General features: G+C 44.0%; 1 pseudogene; it reads left to right on the forward strand.

The window, feature by feature from the left end:
* Positions 1-2,476, forward strand: part of LOC112550587 — a 12,932-nt pseudogene extending 10,456 nt beyond the window's left edge.
* The last annotated feature ends 11,703 nt before the right edge of the window (positions 2,477-14,179 follow it).

The raw sequence follows: 14,179 nt of genomic DNA on the forward strand, positions 1-14,179 counted from the left end.
TCCGTGCTCTCAAGAAGGGAGTTTCCCATCTTATAAGTGTGCTGCCGGTTGCTACTGCCCAAGTGCAACACCCTGCGCTTGTCAGTATTGAAATGCATCCTGTTTTTGTTAGCCCACCCCTGCAACCTATCCAGGTCTTCCTGCAGTCTTTCCCTCCCTACTAGCATGCCCACCTCACCCCTAATTTTGGTATCATCAGCAAATTTAAACAGGTTGCTTTTCACCCTGTCGTCCAAATCACCGATAAAGAAATTGAACAGTGCGGGCCCAAGAACCAAGCCCTGGGGGACTCCGCTGCCCACTTCCCCCCAGGTCGAATATGACCCATCCACCACCACCCTCTGAGTACGACCCTTCAGCCAATTCGCAATCCATCTGACCGTGTAGGCATCAATGCCACAGTCGCCTATTTTTTTAATGAGGATGGAGTGGGAGACAGTGTCAAGGGCCTTGCTGAAGTCCAGAAAGACTACATCCACGGTGACACCTGCATCCAATGCTTTTGTGACCTGATCATAAAAGGCAATCAAGTTGGAGTATTTTTTAGCCTAAAATTGTTGAGAACCACATATCTAGTCCAACACCCAGCTCCAGGCAGAACTGTCCCTGACTGAACCACCCGACTCATGCTTTTCTAACCTGAACATTTAAATCTAAAAAAAAACATTAAAACACCAGTAAGTTCACATCAGGTTTGCTTTACTTATAAATGCAAATATTTACTCTGCTTGCTTGGTTAAGGACAGAGTAGTTGCCTCCAGATGTAAGCTCACATCTTACAAATGAAGGTTTGGAGTAAGTTTTCTCAGAGGACAGTTTTTCCTGGGCCTTCCTCTGAAGCAGTTGTTCCAAGCCAATATTTGAGGTCTTCTTACAGGAAACCTCTTAAATACATGCACAAGATAGAGTCAGTAATCTACAGCGGGCAATTAAATGCAATGGTTCATTCAAAGCAAACCACAGGTGTGCACACATGCCTTTTGTTAACTCAGATACTCACATTATGATATTTCAAAGAAAAAGTTTGATGTGTATAGCCAGAGTGCATCAAATGAAAGATAGTGGGTGTAAAAGAATAGTGATTTTATATTTTGTTATTTTTAATTTTGTCGTTTCAGAGGGAACATTATAGGCCTTATAAACACACCTTATAAAGCAGGACCACCACGTAGAAACTGTCCTAGAGCTTGTGAGCAGGGACTATGCAGTATGTTTTGAAAGTTTTGAAAGTTCAATGTCTTAAAGTGACAAAATATTGCTTACGAGCAAAGTGTTTACTTCCCATAAATGGTGGCTAAGAGAGATCTGATGTAGCTATTGCCCTGTTCTCCTCTTAAGCTCCTCTGCATTGCTTCTGCACCCTAGGGTGCTGTGAGATCCTTCTAAGGGTGCTGTGGCATGCTGCACTGTTAGGTGGGCAAACACCTACACATAATTCACAACATAAACCTAGAGATATCAAATAGGGATCCGTAGTGTCAAACACATTCTAACCTGTTGTGGTCTTTCTTAGTTCATTGCAAAGAAAGAATTGCTCTATTATTTTCCATAGTCAAGGAAGCTAAGAGCTGGCATTTTCTAAGGGGTTCCCTGAGTCTAAACAAGTTTAGAGCACTTCTCTAGATTCACAGCGAGCCACTAAACTCTTAGACAGCCGAGTTCAACGAGTGTGTACAAACCCAGTCCAATAGGTGCCCATTTTTTTTTTTTGGCCAGGAGTGCCTAAGATGCAGGAGTGAATTTTGTCCCCTGCTCTACATGAGCGTGTGCAAAGATGGGCAAAGACGTAAAGGAAGTACAAAATCCCTCATGCCACCTTCTTCCCTTTCACAGTTTAGAATGGCCAGGTATCTCATAGGATCATAGGAAAATAGGGCTAGAAAAGACATCACGAGGTCATGTAGTCCAACACCCTGTTCAAGGCAAGATCATCCCCAACTAAGCCATTCTAGCCAAGTGTCAAATATAATGATCCTGTAACAGAATGAATTAAATTGGTAAATCTGGCTGCCTTATTTTTGGGATGAAGAGTCTAATCTGACATGAAAGGACAACACTCTGGTCTTGGGTCATTCCAATAAGCCCTAGCTCAACACCTTACTTCCTCATATTGCAATGGCTTTTATTTAGTAGGAGGCGGGAGGTCTTTCACTTAACGTGACAACAGCTTGTGAACTTACTGAATAATACTTTTGTATGCAATTAGACTTTTTGAACACTCTAGGGGGGGAATGAAATCATTCAGGGAAACTTGCAAAGAAGAAAATAGTTTAGGGTTGGTCTGTTTGGGTTTTTTTTTTCTTCTTAGTAATTTTTAATTTATTCTCTGTTATTTTCAGCCAATCCTTGAAAGCATAGAGATAAGTACTCAAACTGTTGAGATCTGGTAAAGAAGCACTGATGTAATCATACTGATTATGATCTGACCAAGAAAAATTGTTTTGCTTCTTGCCAATGCACCACTGAAATCAAATAACCAGTTTGATTCATCCATTTAAGGAATTTCATCTGTAGACAACACTGTTTTTTACAAAGCTGAATTCCATCTGCCAGGCTTTATGAATGCAACCTTTCTGATTTTCATGGGGTAACTCATATGAGTAAAGGCTGAAGATAGAGGCTGACAAGGTTCTTTGGGTAGATGTGTTATCTTTTATTAGACCAACTAAATAGTTTGGAAAATCATTCTTTGCAAGCTTTCAGGTATTCTTTGCAAGCTTCTGCAGGCATATGGAACCGCATTTGTGCCTAACAGCTTGCAAAGAACATTTTTGGAAGCTGGAGTGCTTGATCGATATCCCTGAAGACATTGGCATGTTGTGCACTATGCTTGCATGACATTTGGTGACTCAGATATTTCTTTTCTATCAATATCAACATTATCTTCTACCAAATCCAAATACCTTTTGAAATGCTATATAAAGGACTGTCCTGCAAAAATATATTTGTCTAGGTCTTGTCCCTCCTAATAATCCCATTGATTTAAGTAGTTGAGATATCACCATCTACATTCACAGTGAAAATCAACTGTCTCCTCAAATAGTCCCAAATAGATGTAACTGAAGTAATTCAAGGTGTAAAGATCTACTTAGTGGGTGCATCAACATGAACTGTTTCTGACAGTTGCCTAATTAGCTCCACAGTTAAAATCTCATGTATACACATGCAACGCTATTAGACCACAGGAAACTAATTAATTTTGCAGCAAATAGTACTTGTAAGTACTAGTAAGTACAAGTGCAAGTATTTACAAGTACTATCCCACTACAGAGTTCCACTTCCTTGGAGCCTCAGAACAGCAGAGATTTCCAATGCCTGAAGAAGGGTGATTGCACCAAAAGCTTGCTAAGAACTTTTTTTCCAACTACTCAGATGGTTTAATAAAAGATATCACATCTACTCAAAGAACCTTGCCTGCCTACATCCTTTGACCAACACAGCTGCAACCAAAAACCGAATCCCAATACAGAGTTATTTACTGCGCAGCAATGCACATGTAATCGCTGACCCAGGAGTAAATTGCTCCCAGTCAGCCCAACCAACAGGAGGCCACACTCCTGTCTGATGCCTAACCACATGGCTTGTCAGCTGCAGGAGCCTTGTGGGCCAGCCAGTTCCTCTGCTGCCCCACACAGCCACCTGCTGCCCCGGCGGCAGAGCAGGACAGGAGCAGTCCGGGTGTAAACTGTTCTACCCTGCTCTATTCCTTGCTGTCCTGAGCACATGTGTAGACACTGTGCCTGGAAGTAATTTACTGCAGAGCAATTTGTTCCACAGTTTATTCAGTTGCCTTACTTGAACATGTAGATGTGCCTAGTGGGAAAAAAGTAGCAGAGCTGTTGCTACTAGCACTTTCCAGAAATAAATTCCGCCTCCCTTTTGCTTACATCCAGTGGATACCTTATTCTGCAAATAGCACCACGTTCTCAGTAACCTAAGGTGTTCCATTGCAGCACATGGAAACCAATGGGTTTATTCATGGATGGGGATCCTCCTGATCATGAGAAAGTGTGACAATATGTGGCTCTCGGTAAAAGAAAAAAAAAACCTGTTAGAGAAGAGGGCTTGCTGAATCTATTCATGTTGGTAACTAGTACTAAAGAATGTAAGAATCATGGGACAAAGGCCAAAATCAGAATTTTTTTTTTTTTAATGAGAAATGGTGAGCTATTATCTGAATTACTTTTCAAATATTTCCCATGTCTGTATTACTGATTAAACTATACGTTCAATGCTAACCAGTTTGCTTTGGCTTTTATTCATAGTGATATGCCTAATCTGTTTCCTCTCCAGCTTCCACAAAGCATAAGCCCTTATCAGAATTCTTTGTCCTAGTAGCTTTTGTGCTGCAAGCAAGTGCTTGATCGATATCCCTGAAGACACTGCAAAAAGCCTATGCCATATAGTTCTATTTTGAAAAGATGAATTTTTGTTTCTGATAGAAAAAGCCAAACAATGAAACACTCAGGTAGCCCATACTACTTCAAGTGATTTAAAAAATTCAAAAGGAATGAAAGTAGTCTTCTTTCCTCATTCTCGAATTCAGTCAGGCACATACTTGGTTTCCTTTCAACTCCCTTGCACAGAGAATGAGATTTTTTAGAAATGTAACCCTGGGTGTGACACTACATGTGCCCTCACCTGAATAATGGGATCCTGGGGTACCCGGTAGCCAGTAGCCCTGCCCAGCCCCCCTGGGAAGCTGCTGCAGTGCACCCCAGCGGAGAGCCTCCCCTTAAAATCAACACCCTTGCAGACAGTTCTCAAACTATTTACAAGATTTAATTATTTACAACATAACAAATAATCATTAAATAAGCACATGGATATACCGACTACTAAACCCTCAAGAACTTATTTACACCGTCTCTCACTTGCACAAGGTGTTCTGGGGATCCTGTGTGCACTGCCCCTGGCGGGGTATCTCAGAGAGCAGGACTGTCTGTGTCCCTGCATGTGGTCTGTGGACACTTCCTAGTGCTGGTGCCCATCTCCGTGCTCCTGGGGTCTCCGGGCAGCAAGCAGCAGCTTCTCTGCAGTTCCTGCAAGACAACCTTCCCCTGCCTTTGACCCCCTTCTATGGTTCTGCTGTAACCAGTGTCTGGGCTGCAGGCTGTAGCAACCCTCCTGCCCCACACAGCCTCACATCCCCGGCAAATGCATCCCCTCCCTGGGCTTTGCCTGCCCCTGGGGCCCCCCGCCCCTCAGGGAAACTAGGGCAAACTCCAGCAGTCCCCACCAGCTCTGCTGGATCAGAGGAGCCTAGAACCTGGTTCTCATGATTGAGTTAAAAGGAGGGACAGAAGGGCTTCTCTCCTCTGTTTCACTTCTGACAGCTACAGGGCAATTTTATTTCACCAGAAGGAGAAGTAGAACCTAAAACTGTGCTCAACCACCCAAAAGCTGCAGCTACTTTTGTGCCATTTCAGGAAGTAAAGTGAAAAGTATCCAGCCCTAGTTTTTAAATCTCAAATGGCCAGTGGGAGGAGTTACGTGCCTGTGTACCCAGTTCAGCCAGTATGATAGCTTATCTGGGTGTGGGCAATAGATGAATCTTTGGCAACTAAATAGGCTTGCTGGTGAAATATTAGCTGCCTGGGGAGTTTGCAGTAACTATAGGAATAACGTGTGAGTTCTTGGAAGTGCTCCTTTGTACCTGGGTGTCTAAATTGCATCTAAGTCTCATTTTGGACTCCTTTCTGAAACCTGGCCACAGATACTCCAGTCCTAAATGAAGGTTGTGGGACTTCAGATCCTTGTACCTTAATTAGTCCTCTGCAAATTTCATTTAATATTCACTGTGGAGATCATTATCAACATTAATAGTCTTCCTTGGGGAACCCCAAACTTGTAGCCAAAAGCGACCTACAAAACTGCACTCAAATACCATGTGCGCATCTGCACCTCCCTGACACGGCCCTTTTTATCAATGTTGCTTTGTGCAGGCACCTGCTGTGGGTTTTCCTGCTTTGTCAACTGCCAGGGCAAATCAGCAAAAGGATGCTGTTGACAAGCACAGCCTACCGTCGCTCCCTCCCATCCTGTTCCCCACCCCCCCCACCCCCCCAATTTAGGTGAAGCCAGCTGCTGGCAACATGCCGAAGAAGGTAAGAGAGTTGTATTTGAAAATATAGCAAGCCACTTATAAATGTTATTAGTGTTACTAGGAGTTGGAAGGGCTGCATCCATGGTTTACCAAGCAGCTGTAAATGCGTCCTCTGAATCTTTTCCTGGCTGAGGTGGAGATACTACAATGGCTTCTATATGATGATAGTAAGGGCAGACACACTTCATAGGCAGGAGCAGCAAATAGTAAGGGTGTGTGAAATGAGCCCTATTCAGTTCAGATGCAGCCTGAATCGGGGACAGTGATACCATTCATTGATTCAGATCACTGTCCCCAATTTGATTTGGCTGAATCCGAAACTGAAGATTCAATGCTGATTCGGAGGATCAGTGATTCGGCCATAGACAGTTTAAATGTTTTTATACAAACCTCAAGGTACCAGCACAGCTCATGATCGCTGCAATGTTGGGACAGATGGAGTGTCCCATGGGAGTGTGGAGAGAAGGCCACATGTGCTGAGCGGTGAACAGGGAAGTGGACCAGAAGTACTTCCGGTCCACTTCTGGGACTGACGTCGAGCACACAGGGTGCCCTCCCACTCTCTCTCAGCTCAGTGATTGGCTATGGGGGGACCCTGGGTGCCTCCCGCCCCCAGCTCCAGGAGGCACCAGTCACCAAACCGGGAGGGTGTGGTGGGGCCCGCAGCGCACTCTCCAGTGGACCCAGTCCCCACTTCTGGGTCTGCTGCCAAGCATACTGGGGAGCCCCCCCCCCCATGCTTCTGTGGGACACTCCATGCGCCCCAGCATCGCAGCATTCACGAGCAGCCTGATACCTAGAGGTATGTAAAAAAAACATTTAAAGCTGTGTTTATGGCCAAATTGCCGAATCTCTCCGAATCAATTCAGTGGGTTCCAATTCGATTCGGAGAGATTCAAGGGTCCTTTGATTCAATTCATATTTGGAGATTCAGCCACTGAATTGGGCCAGATCTCCGCTGAATCAAATCAGGACTGAAGCTTCACACAGCCCTGGTAAATAGATAAGAGTGCTAGATACAGGGAAGAGGTAGAGTGGAAAGTTGTGGAGGGCTCTCACACAACCACTGACACTGGTTAAGAATTATCCAACCAGCCTCTCTATGTCTTCGGCTGCTTTTCAACAGGGCTGTCCTTCTACCTGTCAGTCCTACTGTTGATAGTCAAAGGATCATAGGAATGTACAGCTTGGACGGACCTCACATAGCCATCCCCTGCTCAAGGCAAAATCACTGCTGACTAAGCCACCCCAGCCAACGTTGGAGAGACCTGGAGCCTCTGTCAGGCTCTCTTAAGCCAGTAGGAATCACATCTTTTCCTGCCTTGTTTCAGCAAGATGCTGCAATGCCCATCTCTAGTCCTTAAAATAAATGGTGGAGTAATCATGAAGGAGGGAAATAATCTCTAAGCAAAACCCACCTTCATTCATGGGAGGGTCTTTTTTATGCAGGGAAAGGAAAGGTCCTACTTCACCCACCTAAGCCTTCTCCTCCCTGGACTTTATGGCTCATATTTTCTTCCTCTTCCCAGTTAAGAACATTCTTAATTAGAACAAGAGGGAAGAACCATTCAGAACCAGACTCTAACATCTGAGATCCACACCTCTAAGGCTACGTCTGATGTAGGCTATGTCCCTGTGGAAGGGAGTAAGAATGTCACTCATACTCTGTGCAGAGTCCAGGCAATCAGGTGCAACTCACTCACCTGCCCCGCTCTCTGCAGAGCAGGGAGCTGGAGTCTGGACAAGATAGGGTGGAGAATGGGGGGACTTGATTTTCCAAACACCTGTAAAGCACAGCTTACCTAGCAAAAGAGAGTGTGAAGATTTACTGGAGTTATAAATAGGCAAATGCAAATTGTTTTCTCACTTCCCCAGACCTCCCATACATAAAAATGGATAGAAAAAGTAATAAAGATTTTTCTTAGAAGTAGACTGTTCCTGGAACGACTTCTGAGCTGCTGCAGGTTAGTCACCACCCCACTCTAGGGCTGTGCAGCCAGAAGCCCACTATCATTCCTTTGTCCAGATGATATTTTACAGCAAGGTGCATGTCATTTATTTTTTTTAGTTAAGCAATGGAGTCCCACGGTAGCAAAGAAGGCCTAGTTCTGGGCAAATCAGTGAACTTTATTCCACAGCCCTGAGGACAAATGAACAAGTAAGTACAGTATCACAAGTAATATGAAAACAGTACGCACCATTTTCAGGTTACAAATGGAAAGACACACACCTTGTTGCCAAGCTCATTTCAAACACCACATGCTCCTTGGATCCCTCCACTCCCACAAGCTCCCTCTGTACCACCTTCTCATCCTGCCTATTTCAGAGACTGATTACACCCCTTTACTCTATGTCCCATACCTTAGACTGTAGTTCCTCTTCCTCTTCTTCCCCCACTCTTGTCCCATGCTTCCCTCAACATCCATCCAGTTGAGTGTAGGACCTTGTTGCACTCAGCCATTTATTGTAAATATGCATGGCAAGTGGGAATTTCACAGTGTGGTCTGAAGGCCCTCAAACCTAAAAAGTGTGCAATCTAGTGGTGAAATCCTGACCCACCTTCCCCCACATTCAAGTCATTCAATTCAGTGGGACCAGAATTTGCTACAGAAAAACACATGCTATGATATATTGAGCAATATAGTTTGTTCTCCAAAATGACTTCATGGAGTTTAGATGCAGGAGTCTGACTAGAAGCTCATGGATGTAATCTAACTTGAATCACACTCAGTTCATCTCATGATCCCACATATATGATCCCAGATACACCCCATGGGAATAAGCAAGGCTGGCAATCTCGCTCCTAAATGGTCTGTGTTCTGATTGCCTGAAATGCCTATGTTCATCCCAAACAAACAACATTTTACAAGTAACAAGTAAGCAAGCAACAAGCTTGCACAACAAGCAGTATTTTATAAGTAACAGGGAAGGGAAGAGAGCTTCCACCTGTTGCACATACAGCGAGTCCCTAGCAGGTGACCCTGGAATAAAGATACATTTGTTGAAACAACTTCCTTGTTTTTAATGAGGACTAGGGGCAAGGAAGCAAGATTGGCTGTGTCAAATACGTAGCGCATTGCACATGGCAGGGTGGCACCTGTACAGACTAATTGGTTTAGAGAGTCATGAGCTTTCACAAGCAACAACCTTCATGCCAGATGCATTACACAAAAGAAAGTAGAGGAAAATATACAATTATTCAGCATGTATTGAAAAAGTTAGGATTCCCATAATCCTTAAAAATCTCAGGGCACCAGACAATGTAGGGCCCCTGCAAGACGCAGACAGTAATCTTGTGGCTACGCCAAACAAGAAAGCTGATATTTTTAACAGTTTCTTTGCCTGTGTTTTCTTGAACAGGTACCAGGATATCCACTTACCAGAGGTAGGGACAGTCTTGGGGATAGCTCTGTCAGGCCTTCAGTAAGTGCAGATGTAATTAGGGATCTTCTGGAAGGGCTAGACATTTTTAAATCTGCAGGTCCAGATTCCCTCCACCCAAGGGTGTTGAGGGAGCTGGCAGGGGTCATCACGAAGCCCTTAGCCCAGCTGTATGAGCATTCATGGTCATCTGCCCAGGTGCCGGGGGATTGGAAACTGGCTAATGTGGTGCCAATTTTCAAGAAAGGGATGAAGGAGGACCCAAGTAACGATAGGCCTGTAAGCTTCACCTCAGTGCTCGGGAAGATCTTGGAGAGAATCATCAAGGAGCATATCTGTGGGGGGCCAGCAGGGGAGATCATACTCAGGGGCAATCAGCATGGGTTCATCAAAGGCAGGTCCTGCTTGACCAACCTGATTGTCTTTTACGACCAAGTAACTAAATCCTTGGATGATGGTGTCACCATGGATGTAGTCTTTCTGGATTTTAAGAAGGCATTTGACACTGTCTTTCCTCATCACTAAATTCAGTGACTGTGGCATTGATGTCTGCACAGTTGGATGGGTAAAATTTGACTTATGGGGCACACCTAGAGAGTAGTGGTGGACGGGTTGTACTCACACTGGTGAGATGTGAACAATGGGGTACCCCAGGGCTCAGTTTCAGGCCCTCACTTTTTAACGTCTTCATCAGTGACTTGGATGAGGGGGTGGGAACCTGCTGTGCAAGGTTGCTGATGACAGTAAGATGTGGGGTGAGATAGACACACTTGAAGGGAGACAGTGGCTGCAAATAGATTTAGACAGACTACAAAAGTGGGCAGGCAAGAATAGGATGGGATTCACCGTAGACAAATGTAGGGTGCTGCACCTTGGGAGAAGGAATCCACAGCATACATACAGGCTGGGGAGTTCCCCTCTTGAAAGCACAGAGGCGGAAAGGGATCTGGGAGTCATTATTGACTCCAAGATCAACATAAGCCGCCAATGCCAGACTGCAGCCAGCAAGGCCAGCCAGACCTCGTAATGTATCCAAGGGTGCATCTCAAGCCAGTCCAGAGAGGTGATACTCCCCCTCTATGCGACTTCGGTCACGCTGCAGTTGGAGTACTGCGTCCAGTACTGGGCACCGCATTTCAAAAGGGATGTGGCCAGCCTGGAGAGGGTTCAGAGGAGGGCCACCCACTTGGTGAGAGGGTAGCAGGACAGGCCCTACAAGGAGAGACTGAGGGACCTGAACCTGTTCAGCCTGAGCAAGAACAGGCTGAGGGGGGACCTGGTGGCTGCCTACAAACTCATCAGGGGAGATCAACAGCAAATAGGCAGAGCCCTTTTCTCCCCAGCACCACCTGGGGTGACGAGGAACAATGGTCATAAGCTGATGGAGAATAGGTTTAGGATACAGATCAGAAGGCAATATTTTACATTTAGGGTGGCTACAACTTCCCAGGGAAGTGGTCCTCACCCTTACCTCAGGCAAATTAAAGAGGAGGTTGGATGATCATCTGTCTGGGGTCTTGTGAACCCAGCATTCATTCCTGCCTGTGGCAGGGGGTCAGGCTAGATGATCTGTTCAGGTCCCTCCTGACCCTAGCTACAGTGAAACTATGAAACTATGATAAACCTCACTGTTAAAAATGACATTTTATAATGATTAGCCATAGGTGTTTAGTTGTGTTAGTCTGAAGTCTGGTAGAAGGCAGGGCAGGGTGGCACCTTAAAGCAGTGATTTAGAGTCAAGGTCCCGTAATACTTAGGAGATAAGTCAGGTGTGAGGAAATAAGCAGATATGCCCAAACTCAGGTTGGTCTTCTGTTCCTGGCTTCTCTCCAAGGTGGTAAGCACTATGATAAATAAATCACCAGCAGTTTTTTTTAAATGGGTTGCTGCTCAATGCACAAAGTTATGGAGGGGTACCTGGAATTTGATGAGGGGCACTTTAAATGTAAAGTGGTGAGGAACCATTGCCTTAGAGACAAACTGGTTCAAAGAAACATAAACTCCTGTTGGCCTACGAAGGCTTATGCCTCTAAACCTGTTCATCTCTCTGGCTGCCTCTACACCTGCTCATTCAGTTTCAAATTAGGGCACGTTGGAGCAGACTGCGTTTCATTTATTGCTCTAACATCATCTCACTGTCACATGTATTAAGCCCCCATGCATTTTAAAATAGCCACAAGGTCACTTTATCTAAACCTCATCAAATGACCTTTAGATAAAATGCTCCCATTTTTAAACATGCAGTTTCATATACATGAAGGTGCGCTATTTTAACTAGAGCAGCTGTCCGGGAACTGCTTTCATTAAAATGTCCCTCCCACCCCCCGAGCACATGAATAGGCAGCCTAAGGTGGCACCCTGCCCTGTCTTCTGCTTCTAATAATGGTGAGTACTTTTATTTTAAAGACCATATCACAGCACACCCACATCTGTGTGTTTGTGTATCAACAGTAGTCTGGTATAGGTCTTATCAAACTGGATGTGAAATTGCTTTTATCCTAGGAAGAAATTCAAGGACTATTATGTCTGCCAATACTGCCCTCTGTAAGAGCAGTACTGCCCATCTCCAGATATGGTGGACTCTAGGTAAATTTATTCTTCCATGTCTTTACTATTCTCATGTCAGCTTTCTTTTTCAATTGTATTCTCTTGCAAAGTATAAGCTTTCAGGGACAGGGCTGGTTTTCAGCCTCTGATCATGTACTGTCATTGTCAGCAGCCCTCAGTATGAAGATGACAGTCTTCCAGGAAACAAGGAATTCATGGGTGAGTCCATGATGAGGCCAATCCAAGATCTGCATGCAACATCTAGTGTAGTGGGGTCCTGAGTAGGCCATTTAAAGACTGACCTAATACTACTAATAAGTGGAAATGTCAGGGACTTAAGAGTCCATTGGAGAACTCATGGACCTTCCTTCCTGCTGCCTATACTTTTCTAGTAATTTGAAACCAGTGGGAAAGTGTGTGTCTAATGCTCCCAAGCCTGAACAGTACAGTTCTACGCTCATGTTACACTTGCATAAGTGATCACACAGGGCACAGAGCAATGGAAGCTCAAGCCCTAATTTTTATTCTGGTTGAGCTCTCTTGCCTAATGTGCTTGTGAGGTTACCACAATAGTAAGAACAACAGCCTGTTTACATTACACCAATGTTAAAACTACATTGCGCAGCCCTTATTAACACCAATTAGAGCCCAAACTGCCAATCCCCAAGAATGAAAAACAGATGAGATCAGGTAGACCTTAAAAAACCAAGGAGATTGACTAAAATGACTGTAAAAGGCAATAATAATGTTTGTGGTTTTTTCTTTGTCTTCTGAGATTGGACACTTAAGGGCTCACATTTTCAAACCATCCTTTCCAACCAAAGTTATTTTATCTCATTGAATAAAAAGTGTCATTCTTGCTTGATCACATGACTTTGTGAGCTAATGCATTAAAGGAAAAATAAGTCATTAAATACAGTATCTCAAGGTTTGTGCTTAAAATACCAGAAGAAACTGTAACATTTACATACCTCTCAAGCCCAGAGCTCTTCAAAACTAATGACCAGTTAGGTTAGCATGGTCACCAGTTTCTGTAACCAGCAACACACAGGGACTAGTAACATAACCCTCTGTCTTTGATTCCCCAGTTCAAATGTCTACTTTCCCATTTACAGTTAAATCAATTCTGGACAGCATTTGGCGTCTGACTATAACAAGGCTTGAACTCATGCTTGAGAAACAAAATAAGATACCTTAGCTACTCTGCCACTTCACCTACATACCAGTCTTCTCATTGCAGTTATATAAATGCATTTTATGTACACATAGGATAACTTTACTTCACAGACCTCTTTGTAACAGTAGAAGAGAAATGTGCAGTGACGCACACAGGGCAGCTATTAAGCACACCGATTATGTAAGCTACTTTGTGTGTGTGTGACTTTGGGGTCAAATACATATTTCGAATGTATTTTTCGGATGCAAGTATTTCTTCCAAAACCACCTGACTCTTAAATCCATGTTTTAAAAAAATAAAATAAAAAGCTCTTATATGGACCACAAAAGTTATATTCATGGAAATATGTCTTCATTTTATGTTTTATGCTTTTTTTTTTTTTTTTTAATGGAGAGCCCTTTGCTCAATGCTAACCAGCTCTCTTGCCATGTAGTGGTCAAACATTATAATAATGCCTACTTTGAGCTGCTAGTTGGGGAGAGCTGGCCACATGCCTTCTCTGTAGTCTAGAATAAATCTACTCTGGTGAAAAATTCCCAGTAAATTAGTCCAAGTTAAACGGGTTGTGTATCCACATCATGGGGTGAGTCACTTTACCTCTCTGTGCTTTATAGCCTCCCCCTCATTTTTTTGTCTGTTTTGTCTATTTAGAGTGCTATATGTTGTCAAAGGAAGACAAGATTATTTGGGTAAATCCAATATCTTTTATTAGACCAACTCACATAGTTTGAAAAATTCTTCTTAGTTAGCTTTCAGGCCCAAACACCCTTCATCAGGCTGAGAAAGTGTCTGCAGATGGTCTGTGATCTTCCTGGATGGAGTAGTAAAGCAGCCAGAGGCCAGTACATTTGCAAGAAAGCCAGTTAGTTAAAATTGAAATTGAGGTGGAGTGGTGCAGGGGGAATGAATGTAGCTGTAGTCAAAGGATGAGAAACAGAGGGGTGGGGGAAGGGTGGGGGAGGGTAAGA

Source organism: Alligator sinensis, unplaced genomic scaffold (assembly GCF_000455745.1).
Source record: "Alligator sinensis unplaced genomic scaffold, ASM45574v1 scaffold293_1, whole genome shotgun sequence".
NCBI lineage: Eukaryota > Metazoa > Chordata > Crocodylia > Alligatoridae > Alligator > Alligator sinensis.